General features: G+C 31.6%; 10 non-coding genes across 10 annotated transcripts; 5 read left to right on the top strand and 5 right to left on the bottom strand.

Moving 5' to 3' along the window:
- Positions 1–328: 328 nt before the first annotated feature.
- Positions 329–400, bottom strand: Trnae-cuc (transfer RNA glutamic acid (anticodon CUC)). The gene has a single exon. It is a non-coding gene; the product is annotated as a tRNA-Glu (tRNA).
- A 1,470-nt stretch (positions 401–1,870) lies between these two features.
- Trnap-ugg (transfer RNA proline (anticodon UGG)) lies at positions 1,871–1,942 on the top strand. Its single transcript has one exon. It is a non-coding gene; the product is annotated as a tRNA-Pro (tRNA).
- A 751-nt stretch (positions 1,943–2,693) lies between these two features.
- On the bottom strand, positions 2,694–2,765 carry Trnae-cuc (transfer RNA glutamic acid (anticodon CUC)). Its single transcript has one exon. It is a non-coding gene; the product is annotated as a tRNA-Glu (tRNA).
- Positions 2,766–4,235: 1,470 nt separating this feature from the next.
- Positions 4,236–4,307, top strand: Trnap-ugg (transfer RNA proline (anticodon UGG)). Its single transcript has one exon. It is a non-coding gene; the product is annotated as a tRNA-Pro (tRNA).
- A 751-nt stretch (positions 4,308–5,058) lies between these two features.
- Positions 5,059–5,130, bottom strand: Trnae-cuc (transfer RNA glutamic acid (anticodon CUC)). Its single transcript has one exon. It is a non-coding gene; the product is annotated as a tRNA-Glu (tRNA).
- A 1,470-nt stretch (positions 5,131–6,600) lies between these two features.
- On the top strand, positions 6,601–6,672 carry Trnap-ugg (transfer RNA proline (anticodon UGG)). Its single transcript has one exon. It is a non-coding gene; the product is annotated as a tRNA-Pro (tRNA).
- A 751-nt stretch (positions 6,673–7,423) lies between these two features.
- Positions 7,424–7,495, bottom strand: Trnae-cuc (transfer RNA glutamic acid (anticodon CUC)). The gene has a single exon. It is a non-coding gene; the product is annotated as a tRNA-Glu (tRNA).
- A 1,470-nt stretch (positions 7,496–8,965) lies between these two features.
- Positions 8,966–9,037, top strand: Trnap-ugg (transfer RNA proline (anticodon UGG)). Its single transcript has one exon. It is a non-coding gene; the product is annotated as a tRNA-Pro (tRNA).
- Positions 9,038–9,788: 751 nt separating this feature from the next.
- On the bottom strand, positions 9,789–9,860 carry Trnae-cuc (transfer RNA glutamic acid (anticodon CUC)). The gene has a single exon. It is a non-coding gene; the product is annotated as a tRNA-Glu (tRNA).
- Positions 9,861–12,549: 2,689 nt separating this feature from the next.
- Positions 12,550–12,621, top strand: Trnag-ucc (transfer RNA glycine (anticodon UCC)). The gene has a single exon. It is a non-coding gene; the product is annotated as a tRNA-Gly (tRNA).
- The last annotated feature ends 536 nt before the right edge of the window (positions 12,622–13,157 follow it).

Below are 13,157 nucleotides of genomic sequence, written 5' to 3'. Positions count from 1 at the left end.
ATTTTGCAGTTTAAATTTAAAAAACGTCATTATGGTTGTTAGAAATATCACCGGTTTAATTTATTTTATAAACAAGATGTGCGCTACTCTGGGACGAAGCCAGGATCTCCTGTTTACTAGGCGCTTTACCATTAAGCCATACCGCCTTCGTAAAAAGTCAATATATTAGTTATGTCGTTATAAGTAAATGTATTTAGCAGAATAAAATATTTTATTAATAAACCCTTTTAAAGAATGTCCAAATTAGTTTCAATTTGTTATCATTTTAAGGTAATTACAAGATGTATGCATCATATTGTCAAAACGCTAGTCAAAATTGAGCAAAGTATTCCTACACCGGGAATCGAATCCGGGCCGCCTGGGTGAGAGCCAGGAATCCTAACCCCTAGACCATGTAGGAGATATATTACTGTCGTTGAAACCGGCGTAATGTTTATTTAATTAAACAATCGATATGTTAATATGAAAATATTTGCATAAGCCAAGAACCAAACCAAGCTCCAAGCGTGACACGCATAAACTTTACCACTGATGTTTAATACTGTCTTTAATAGAAGTTCTGTTAAGAATAGTGCACACACTTTGTAATTATATTTTTATTGGCTGTTACCTTACTTGTATACAATTTCTTTAATGAAGGACCATTTTTTTATCAACTTAATTGTAAATTGCGTTTTTTTATGTTAAAAATACTATAATATATATTTTTTTACCGTTTAAATATTAAAACAGCATTTCTTTTTTTGTATATATATCTTTATCCTTGATGTGGAAAGATCAAATGCGCGACCTAAACTTAAAGTAACATGAGCAACTCCAACCCAGTCTCGAATTGCTTTTAGCAGATTGGGATATTATAAATTATAATTGTCGGGTAATTATGCTGCTGATTATTGCTAGCTCGGCAGGAGTTGATACCGTTTATAGCGCTTTACTCAAGGTCGCTGCAGTATGAGAGCAGTGGGGATTGAACCCACGACCTATTGGTAGTGTAGCAAGTGTTCTTACCACTACACCACGCTGCTGGTATAAACACGTATTCAATAAAACCATATTTAATTTTAAATTTTAGGTTTGCAATTGTTTTAAATTAGATAGACATTTTGAATATTGACTTTTTTTTGGTATAATGTCCGAAACCAAATTACCTTTTAAAAGTATTTTTCTTTAATTGCAAAAAGTGCGATTAACATTAATATGGGATAAACTAATCACGCGATCAATACGGAATTACATTAACTTTAATCGTTATGCAGAAACAATTCTAATTCTTAATGCATCATATTATCAGAACGCACCTCGAAATTGAAAAAAAAATGCTACACGGGAATCGAACCCGGGCCGCTTGGATAAAAGCCAGGAATCCTAACCCCTTGACCATGAAGGAGATGTAATTCGATCGTTGAAACCGGCTTAATATTTATATACTAAAAATTATATGTTTTTTAATTTTGTAAGAAATATTATGGAAAAAAAATGTAAATAAAAACAACTTAAAACTTGATCTGCCCTAAATAAGACCGAAACTTCTCACACCCAAGTCGACCAACCAAGTGCAACAATTCACTTGCAATAGGTTGAATTTAATATTTGAAATCAAGCGATTTGGTGGTCTGGGGTTATGATTGTCGCTTTGGGTGCGAGAGGACCGGGTTTAAATCCCGGACGAGCCCAAAGCCTTTTATCAGTTTTTTAAAACTTTTTATGCTTAGATTGTCATGTTCATACTTTTCAATGGAAAAAAACGTAAATAAAAACAACTTCAAACTTGGTCTGCCCTAAAGAAGACCTGAACTTCTCATACCCAAGTCGTCAAACCAAGTGCAACAATTCACTTCCAATAGCTTGAATTTAATATTTTACAACAAGCGGCTCGTTGGTCTAGGGGTATGATTCTCGCTTTGGGTGCGAGAGGTCCCGGGTTCAAATCCCGGACGAGCCCATTTACTTTTAACAGTTTTTTAAAACTTTTTATTCTTAGATTGTCATGTTCATACTTTACAATGACCTGTTGCATTACAAAGTGTGCTGTTAGCCTAAATAGCGTACTCTTTCTAAATATGTTGTTAGATTTTGTAAGTCAAATTGCCGAAGAAAATTTTTAATTTTAATCGCAACATACTTACGACATCTTTTTCGACAAATAGTATAACATATTTATAGAAATATTAAATCTATAAGATTTTAATTTAATTTTTTAATATTTATATTTTTTGTAAATTTAATTGTCAGTGTGTTTTGCTTATTAAAATTGAAAAAATTACGTACCGAAAACGTTTTCATTTTATCTGTCATGCTAGGTATCATAGTATATTTTAAATTTACTTACCTCGAATAAAGATCAAAAATCACATTTGTTACCTAAATTTTGCAGTTTAAATTTAAAAAACGTCATTATGGTTGTTAGAAATATCACCGGTTTAATTTATTTTATAAACAAGATGTGCGCTACTCTGGGACGAAGCCAGGATCTCCTGTTTACTAGGCGCTTTACCATTAAGCCATACCGCCTTCGTAAAAAGTCAATATATTAGTTATGTCGTTATAAGTAAATGTATTTAGCAGAATAAAATATTTTATTAATAAACCCTTTTAAAGAATGTCCAAATTAGTTTCAATTTGTTATCATTTTAAGGTAATTACAAGATGTATGCATCATATTGTCAAAACGCTAGTCAAAATTGAGCAAAGTATTCCTACACCGGGAATCGAATCCGGGCCGCCTGGGTGAGAGCCAGGAATCCTAACCCCTAGACCATGTAGGAGATATATTACTGTCGTTGAAACCGGCGTAATGTTTATTTAATTAAACAATCGATATGTTAATATGAAAATATTTGCATAAGCCAAGAACCAAACCAAGCTCCAAGCGTGACACGCATAAACTTTACCACTGATGTTTAATACTGTCTTTAATAGAAGTTCTGTTAAGAATAGTGCACACACTTTGTAATTATATTTTTATTGGCTGTTACCTTACTTGTATACAATTTCTTTAATGAAGGACCATTTTTTTATCAACTTAATTGTAAATTGCGTTTTTTTATGTTAAAAATACTATAATATATATTTTTTTACCGTTTAAATATTAAAACAGCATTTCTTTTTTTGTATATATATCTTTATCCTTGATGTGGAAAGATCAAATGCGCGACCTAAACTTAAAGTAACATGAGCAACTCCAACCCAGTCTCGAATTGCTTTTAGCAGATTGGGATATTATAAATTATAATTGTCGGGTAATTATGCTGCTGATTATTGCTAGCTCGGCAGGAGTTGATACCGTTTATAGCGCTTTACTCAAGGTCGCTGCAGTATGAGAGCAGTGGGGATTGAACCCACGACCTATTGGTAGTGTAGCAAGTGTTCTTACCACTACACCACGCTGCTGGTATAAACACGTATTCAATAAAACCATATTTAATTTTAAATTTTAGGTTTGCAATTGTTTTAAATTAGATAGACATTTTGAATATTGACTTTTTTTTGGTATAATGTCCGAAACCAAATTACCTTTTAAAAGTATTTTTCTTTAATTGCAAAAAGTGCGATTAACATTAATATGGGATAAACTAATCACGCGATCAATACGGAATTACATTAACTTTAATCGTTATGCAGAAACAATTCTAATTCTTAATGCATCATATTATCAGAACGCACCTCGAAATTGAAAAAAAAATGCTACACGGGAATCGAACCCGGGCCGCTTGGATAAAAGCCAGGAATCCTAACCCCTTGACCATGAAGGAGATGTAATTCGATCGTTGAAACCGGCTTAATATTTATATACTAAAAATTATATGTTTTTTAATTTTGTAAGAAATATTATGGAAAAAAAATGTAAATAAAAACAACTTAAAACTTGATCTGCCCTAAATAAGACCGAAACTTCTCACACCCAAGTCGACCAACCAAGTGCAACAATTCACTTGCAATAGGTTGAATTTAATATTTGAAATCAAGCGATTTGGTGGTCTGGGGTTATGATTGTCGCTTTGGGTGCGAGAGGACCGGGTTTAAATCCCGGACGAGCCCAAAGCCTTTTATCAGTTTTTTAAAACTTTTTATGCTTAGATTGTCATGTTCATACTTTTCAATGGAAAAAAACGTAAATAAAAACAACTTCAAACTTGGTCTGCCCTAAAGAAGACCTGAACTTCTCATACCCAAGTCGTCAAACCAAGTGCAACAATTCACTTCCAATAGCTTGAATTTAATATTTTACAACAAGCGGCTCGTTGGTCTAGGGGTATGATTCTCGCTTTGGGTGCGAGAGGTCCCGGGTTCAAATCCCGGACGAGCCCATTTACTTTTAACAGTTTTTTAAAACTTTTTATTCTTAGATTGTCATGTTCATACTTTACAATGACCTGTTGCATTACAAAGTGTGCTGTTAGCCTAAATAGCGTACTCTTTCTAAATATGTTGTTAGATTTTGTAAGTCAAATTGCCGAAGAAAATTTTTAATTTTAATCGCAACATACTTACGACATCTTTTTCGACAAATAGTATAACATATTTATAGAAATATTAAATCTATAAGATTTTAATTTAATTTTTTAATATTTATATTTTTTGTAAATTTAATTGTCAGTGTGTTTTGCTTATTAAAATTGAAAAAATTACGTACCGAAAACGTTTTCATTTTATCTGTCATGCTAGGTATCATAGTATATTTTAAATTTACTTACCTCGAATAAAGATCAAAAATCACATTTGTTACCTAAATTTTGCAGTTTAAATTTAAAAAACGTCATTATGGTTGTTAGAAATATCACCGGTTTAATTTATTTTATAAACAAGATGTGCGCTACTCTGGGACGAAGCCAGGATCTCCTGTTTACTAGGCGCTTTACCATTAAGCCATACCGCCTTCGTAAAAAGTCAATATATTAGTTATGTCGTTATAAGTAAATGTATTTAGCAGAATAAAATATTTTATTAATAAACCCTTTTAAAGAATGTCCAAATTAGTTTCAATTTGTTATCATTTTAAGGTAATTACAAGATGTATGCATCATATTGTCAAAACGCTAGTCAAAATTGAGCAAAGTATTCCTACACCGGGAATCGAATCCGGGCCGCCTGGGTGAGAGCCAGGAATCCTAACCCCTAGACCATGTAGGAGATATATTACTGTCGTTGAAACCGGCGTAATGTTTATTTAATTAAACAATCGATATGTTAATATGAAAATATTTGCATAAGCCAAGAACCAAACCAAGCTCCAAGCGTGACACGCATAAACTTTACCACTGATGTTTAATACTGTCTTTAATAGAAGTTCTGTTAAGAATAGTGCACACACTTTGTAATTATATTTTTATTGGCTGTTACCTTACTTGTATACAATTTCTTTAATGAAGGACCATTTTTTTATCAACTTAATTGTAAATTGCGTTTTTTTATGTTAAAAATACTATAATATATATTTTTTTACCGTTTAAATATTAAAACAGCATTTCTTTTTTTGTATATATATCTTTATCCTTGATGTGGAAAGATCAAATGCGCGACCTAAACTTAAAGTAACATGAGCAACTCCAACCCAGTCTCGAATTGCTTTTAGCAGATTGGGATATTATAAATTATAATTGTCGGGTAATTATGCTGCTGATTATTGCTAGCTCGGCAGGAGTTGATACCGTTTATAGCGCTTTACTCAAGGTCGCTGCAGTATGAGAGCAGTGGGGATTGAACCCACGACCTATTGGTAGTGTAGCAAGTGTTCTTACCACTACACCACGCTGCTGGTATAAACACGTATTCAATAAAACCATATTTAATTTTAAATTTTAGGTTTGCAATTGTTTTAAATTAGATAGACATTTTGAATATTGACTTTTTTTTGGTATAATGTCCGAAACCAAATTACCTTTTAAAAGTATTTTTCTTTAATTGCAAAAAGTGCGATTAACATTAATATGGGATAAACTAATCACGCGATCAATACGGAATTACATTAACTTTAATCGTTATGCAGAAACAATTCTAATTCTTAATGCATCATATTATCAGAACGCACCTCGAAATTGAAAAAAAAATGCTACACGGGAATCGAACCCGGGCCGCTTGGATAAAAGCCAGGAATCCTAACCCCTTGACCATGAAGGAGATGTAATTCGATCGTTGAAACCGGCTTAATATTTATATACTAAAAATTATATGTTTTTTAATTTTGTAAGAAATATTATGGAAAAAAAATGTAAATAAAAACAACTTAAAACTTGATCTGCCCTAAATAAGACCGAAACTTCTCACACCCAAGTCGACCAACCAAGTGCAACAATTCACTTGCAATAGGTTGAATTTAATATTTGAAATCAAGCGATTTGGTGGTCTGGGGTTATGATTGTCGCTTTGGGTGCGAGAGGACCGGGTTTAAATCCCGGACGAGCCCAAAGCCTTTTATCAGTTTTTTAAAACTTTTTATGCTTAGATTGTCATGTTCATACTTTTCAATGGAAAAAAACGTAAATAAAAACAACTTCAAACTTGGTCTGCCCTAAAGAAGACCTGAACTTCTCATACCCAAGTCGTCAAACCAAGTGCAACAATTCACTTCCAATAGCTTGAATTTAATATTTTACAACAAGCGGCTCGTTGGTCTAGGGGTATGATTCTCGCTTTGGGTGCGAGAGGTCCCGGGTTCAAATCCCGGACGAGCCCATTTACTTTTAACAGTTTTTTAAAACTTTTTATTCTTAGATTGTCATGTTCATACTTTACAATGACCTGTTGCATTACAAAGTGTGCTGTTAGCCTAAATAGCGTACTCTTTCTAAATATGTTGTTAGATTTTGTAAGTCAAATTGCCGAAGAAAATTTTTAATTTTAATCGCAACATACTTACGACATCTTTTTCGACAAATAGTATAACATATTTATAGAAATATTAAATCTATAAGATTTTAATTTAATTTTTTAATATTTATATTTTTTGTAAATTTAATTGTCAGTGTGTTTTGCTTATTAAAATTGAAAAAATTACGTACCGAAAACGTTTTCATTTTATCTGTCATGCTAGGTATCATAGTATATTTTAAATTTACTTACCTCGAATAAAGATCAAAAATCACATTTGTTACCTAAATTTTGCAGTTTAAATTTAAAAAACGTCATTATGGTTGTTAGAAATATCACCGGTTTAATTTATTTTATAAACAAGATGTGCGCTACTCTGGGACGAAGCCAGGATCTCCTGTTTACTAGGCGCTTTACCATTAAGCCATACCGCCTTCGTAAAAAGTCAATATATTAGTTATGTCGTTATAAGTAAATGTATTTAGCAGAATAAAATATTTTATTAATAAACCCTTTTAAAGAATGTCCAAATTAGTTTCAATTTGTTATCATTTTAAGGTAATTACAAGATGTATGCATCATATTGTCAAAACGCTAGTCAAAATTGAGCAAAGTATTCCTACACCGGGAATCGAATCCGGGCCGCCTGGGTGAGAGCCAGGAATCCTAACCCCTAGACCATGTAGGAGATATATTACTGTCGTTGAAACCGGCGTAATGTTTATTTAATTAAACAATCGATATGTTAATATGAAAATATTTGCATAAGCCAAGAACCAAACCAAGCTCCAAGCGTGACACGCATAAACTTTACCACTGATGTTTAATACTGTCTTTAATAGAAGTTCTGTTAAGAATAGTGCACACACTTTGTAATTATATTTTTATTGGCTGTTACCTTACTTGTATACAATTTCTTTAATGAAGGACCATTTTTTTATCAACTTAATTGTAAATTGCGTTTTTTTATGTTAAAAATACTATAATATATATTTTTTTACCGTTTAAATATTAAAACAGCATTTCTTTTTTTGTATATATATCTTTATCCTTGATGTGGAAAGATCAAATGCGCGACCTAAACTTAAAGTAACATGAGCAACTCCAACCCAGTCTCGAATTGCTTTTAGCAGATTGGGATATTATAAATTATAATTGTCGGGTAATTATGCTGCTGATTATTGCTAGCTCGGCAGGAGTTGATACCGTTTATAGCGCTTTACTCAAGGTCGCTGCAGTATGAGAGCAGTGGGGATTGAACCCACGACCTATTGGTAGTGTAGCAAGTGTTCTTACCACTACACCACGCTGCTGGTATAAACACGTATTCAATAAAACCATATTTAATTTTAAATTTTAGGTTTGCAATTGTTTTAAATTAGATAGACATTTTGAATATTGACTTTTTTTTGGTATAATGTCCGAAACCAAATTACCTTTTAAAAGTATTTTTCTTTAATTGCAAAAAGTGCGATTAACATTAATATGGGATAAACTAATCACGCGATCAATACGGAATTACATTAACTTTAATCGTTATGCAGAAACAATTCTAATTCTTAATGCATCATATTATCAGAACGCACCTCGAAATTGAAAATAAAATGCTACACGGGAATCGAACCCGGGCCGCTTGGATAAAAGCCAGGAATCCTAACCCCTTGACCATGAAGGAGATGTAATTCGATCGTTGAAACCGGCTTAATATTTATATACTAAAAATTATATGTTTTTTAATTTTGTAAGAAATATTATGGAAAAAAAATGTAAATAAAAACAACTTAAAACTTGATCTGCCCTAAATAAGACCGAAACTTCTCACACCCAAGTCGACCAACCAAGTGCAACAATTCACTTGCAATAGGTTGAATTTAATATTTGAAATCAAGCGATTTGGTGGTCTGGGGTTATGATTGTCGCTTTGGGTGCGAGAGGACCGGGTTTAAATCCCGGACGAGCCCAAAGCCTTTTATCAGTTTTTTAAAACTTTTTATGCTTAGATTGTCATGTTCATACTTTTCAATGGAAAAAAACGTAAATAAAAACAACTTCAAACTTGGTCTGCCCTAAAGAAGACCTGAACTTCTCATACCCAAGTCGTCAAACCAAGTGCAACAATTCACTTCCAATAGCTTGAATTTAATATTTTACAACAAGCGGCTCGTTGGTCTAGGGGTATGATTCTCGCTTTGGGTGCGAGAGGTCCCGGGTTCAAATCCCGGACGAGCCCATTTACTTTTAACAGTTTTTTAAAACTTTTTATTCTTAGATTGTCATGTTCATACTTTACAATGACCTGTTGCATTACAAAGTGTGCTGTTAGCCTAAATAGCGTACTCTTTCTAAATATGTTGTTAGATTTTGTAAGTCAAATTGCCGAAGAAAATTTTTAATTTTAATCGTAACATACTTACGACATCTTTTTCGACAAATAGTATAACATATTTATAGAAATATTAAATCTATAAGATTTTAATTTAATTTTTTAATATTTATATTTTTTGTAAATTTAATTGTCAGTGTGTTTTGCTTATTAAAATTGAAAAAATTACGTACCGAAAACGTTTTCATTTTATCTGTCATGCTAGGTATCATAGTATATTTTAAATTTACTTACCTCGAATAAAGATCAAAAATCACATTTGTTACCTAAATTTTGCAGTTTAAATTTAAAAAACGTCATTATGGTTGTTAGAAATATCACCGGTTTAATTTATTTTATAAACAAGATGTGCACTACTCTGGGACGAAGCCAGGATCTCCTGTTTACTAGGCGCTTTACCATTAAGCCATACCGCCTTCGTAAAAAGTCAATATATTAGTTATGTCGTTATAAGTAAATGTATTTAGCAAAATAAATTATTTTATTAATAAACCCTTTTAAAGAATGTCCAAATTAATTTCAATTTGTTATCATTTTAAGGTAATTAAAAGATATATACATCATATTGTCAAAACTCTAGTCAAAATTGAGCAAAGTATTCCTACACCGGGAATCGAACCCGGGCCGCCTGGGTGAGAGCCAGGAATCCTAACCCCTAGACCATGTAGGAGATATATTACTGTCGTTGAAACCGGCGTAATGTTTATTTAATTAAACAATCGATATGTTAATATGAAAATATTTGCATAAGCCAAGAACCAAACCAAGCTCCAAGCGTGACACGCATAAACTTTACCACTGATGTTTGATACTGTCTTTAATATAAGTTCTGTTAAGAATAGTGCACACACTTTGTAATTATATTTTTATTGGCTGTTACCTTACTTGTATACAATTTCTTTAATGAAGGACCATTTTTTTATCAACTTTATTGTAAATTGCGTTTTTTTATGTTAAAAATACTATAATATATATTTTTTTACCGTTTAAATATTAAAACAGCATTTCTTTTTTTGTATATATATCTTTATCCTTGATGTGGAAAGATCAAATGCGCGACCTAAACTTAAAGTAACATGAGCAACTCCAACCCAGTCTCGAATTGCTTTTAGCAGATTGGGATATTATAAATTATAATTGTCGGGTAATTATGCTGCTGATTATTGCTAGCTCGGCAGGAGTTGATACCGTTTATAGCGCTTTACTCAAGGTCGCTGCAGTATGAGAGCAGTGGGGATTGAACCCACGACCTATTGGTAGTGTAGCAAGTGTTCTTACCACTACACCACGCTGCTGGTATAAACACGTATTCAATAAAACCATATTTAATTTTAAATTTTAGGTTTGCAATTGTTTTAAATTAGATAGACATTTTGAATATTGACTTTTTTTTTGGTATAATGTCCGAAACCAAATTACCTTTTAAAAGTATTTTTCTTTAATTGCAAAAAGTGCGATTAACATTAATATGGGATAAACTAATCACGCGATCAATACGGAATTACATTAACTTTAATCGTTATGCAGAAACAATTCTAATTCTTAATGCATCATATTATCAGAACACACCTCGAAATTGAAAAAAATGCTACACCGGGAATCGAACCCGGGCCGCTTGGACAAAAGCCAGGAATCCTAACCCCTTGACCATGAAGGAGATGTAATTCGATGGTTGAAACCGGCTTAATATTTATATACCAAAAATGACATGTTTTTTAATTTTGTAAGAAATATTATGGAAAAAAAATGTAAATAAAAACAACTTAAAACTTGTTCTGCCCTGAATAAGACCTAAACTTCTCACACCCAAGTCGACCAACCAAGTGCAACAATTCACTTGCAATAGGTTGAATTTAATATTTGAAATCAAGCGATTTGGTGGTCTGGGGTTATGATTGTCGCTTTGGGTGCGAGAGGACCGGGTTTAAATCCCGGACGAGCCCAAAGCCTTTTATCAGTTTTTTAAAACTTTTTATGCTTAGATTGTCATGTTCATACTTTTCAATGACCTGTTGCAATACAAAGTGTGCTGTAAGCCTAAATAGCGTACTCTTTCTAAATATGTTGTTAGATTTTGTAAGTCAAATTGCCGAAGAAAATTTTTAATTTTAATCGCAACATACTTACGACATCTTTTTCGACAAATAGTATAACATATTTATAGAAATCTTAAATCTATAAGATTTTAATTTAATTTTTTAAAATTCATATTTTTTGTAAATTTAATTATCAGTGTGTTTTGCTTATTAAAATTGAAAAAATTACGTACCGAAAACGTTTTTATTTTATTTGTCATGCTAGGTATCATAGTATATTTTAAATTTACTTACCTCGAATAAAGATCAAAAATCACATTTGTTACCTAAATTTTGCAGTTTAAATTTAAAAAACGTCATTATGGTTGTTAGAAATATCACCGGTTTAATTTATTTTATAAACAAGATGTGCGCTACTCTGGGACGAAGCCAGGATCTCCTGTTTACTAGGCGCTTTACCATTAAGCCATACCGCCTTCGAAAAAAGCCAATATATAAGTTATGTCGTTATAAGTAAATGTATTTAGCAGAATAAATTATTTTATTAATAAACCCTTTTAAAGAATGTCCAAATTAATTTCAATTTGTTATCATTTTAAGGTAATTACAAGATATATGCATCATATTGTCAAAACTCTAGTCAAAATTGAGCAAAGTATTCCTACACCGGGAATCGAATCCGGGCCGCCTGGGTGAGAGCCAGGAATTCTAAACCCTAGACCATGTAGGAGATATATTACTGTCGTTGAAACCGGCGTAATGTTTATTTAATTAAACAATCGATATGTTAATATGAAAATATTTGCATCAGCCAAGAACCAAACCAAGCTCCCAGCGTGACACGCATAAACTTTACCACTGATGTTTGATACTGTCTTTAATATAACTTCTGTTAAGAATAGTGCACACACTTTGTAATTATATTTTTATTGGCTATTACCTTACTTGTATACAATTTCTTTAATGAAGGACTATTTTTAATCAACTTTATTGTAAATTGCGTTTTTTTATGTTAAAAATACTATAATATATATTTTTTACCGTTTAAATATTAAAACAGCATTTCTTTTTTTGTATATATATCTTTATCCTCGATGTCTCGTACATAAAAAAAACTTTAAAAATGATATTAATTTATACTCTAAAATGGTAGCAATTTCCAACAAAACTTTGAACATCATCGGATCCGAATAAGTTCGTTCTTTAAATGCGCTAAAATGGAAATTCAAAATTTGCGTAAGTTGATTAGTTTATAAGGCCATGAATTATCTTTATTGATCCTATGTCACATTAAAGAGCTTCATTAAATAACGGTTTTTGTACGCGTCGATGGTGTAACGGTTAGCATTGGTGCCTTCCAAGCACTAGTTCCGGGTTCGACTCCCGGTCGACGCAATATTTTTAATACTAAAATAGTGTTAAAATTATATAATAAAATATACATAGTTTGATATTAAATAATTTTTTTAACTTATGTAGCAATAAAGCTAAAATTTAATGTATATAACCCCACATTATCCGACTGGTAATTTTACCCGACTCTGTTTTTCAAAATTCGTTAAATAAACGTGAACAATTAAAAAATAATTTAATATGTGTTATTAAACATTTAAAAAAATTAAAGACAACATCTTCTTATAGAATAAAATTTTGTGCTTTAAAATGAAAATAGTTAAAATATAATAAATTATATAATTAACAATGTCCAGATAAGCCAACATAATACATAAAATTGGTTGCAAAAATGGGAATAAGTTAACTTAATTTGGGACTCTCTAACAAAAGTTTTGAGCTTTATTTATTACGAATAAATTAAGTCATTTAAAGTGCAAAAAAATAAAATTTATATTTTTTATAAGTTGTTTAGTTTTTAACCTATAAAAGAGTAAACGAGAATAAGCGAAAATATATAAACAATAAAAATTTTGGAT

The sequence above is a fragment of the Corella eumyota genome, chromosome 6, assembly GCF_963082875.1.
Source record: "Corella eumyota chromosome 6, kaCorEumy4.1, whole genome shotgun sequence".
Taxonomy (NCBI): domain Eukaryota; kingdom Metazoa; phylum Chordata; class Ascidiacea; order Phlebobranchia; family Corellidae; genus Corella; species Corella eumyota.
This window is presented reverse-complemented; position numbering and strand designations above follow the sequence as displayed.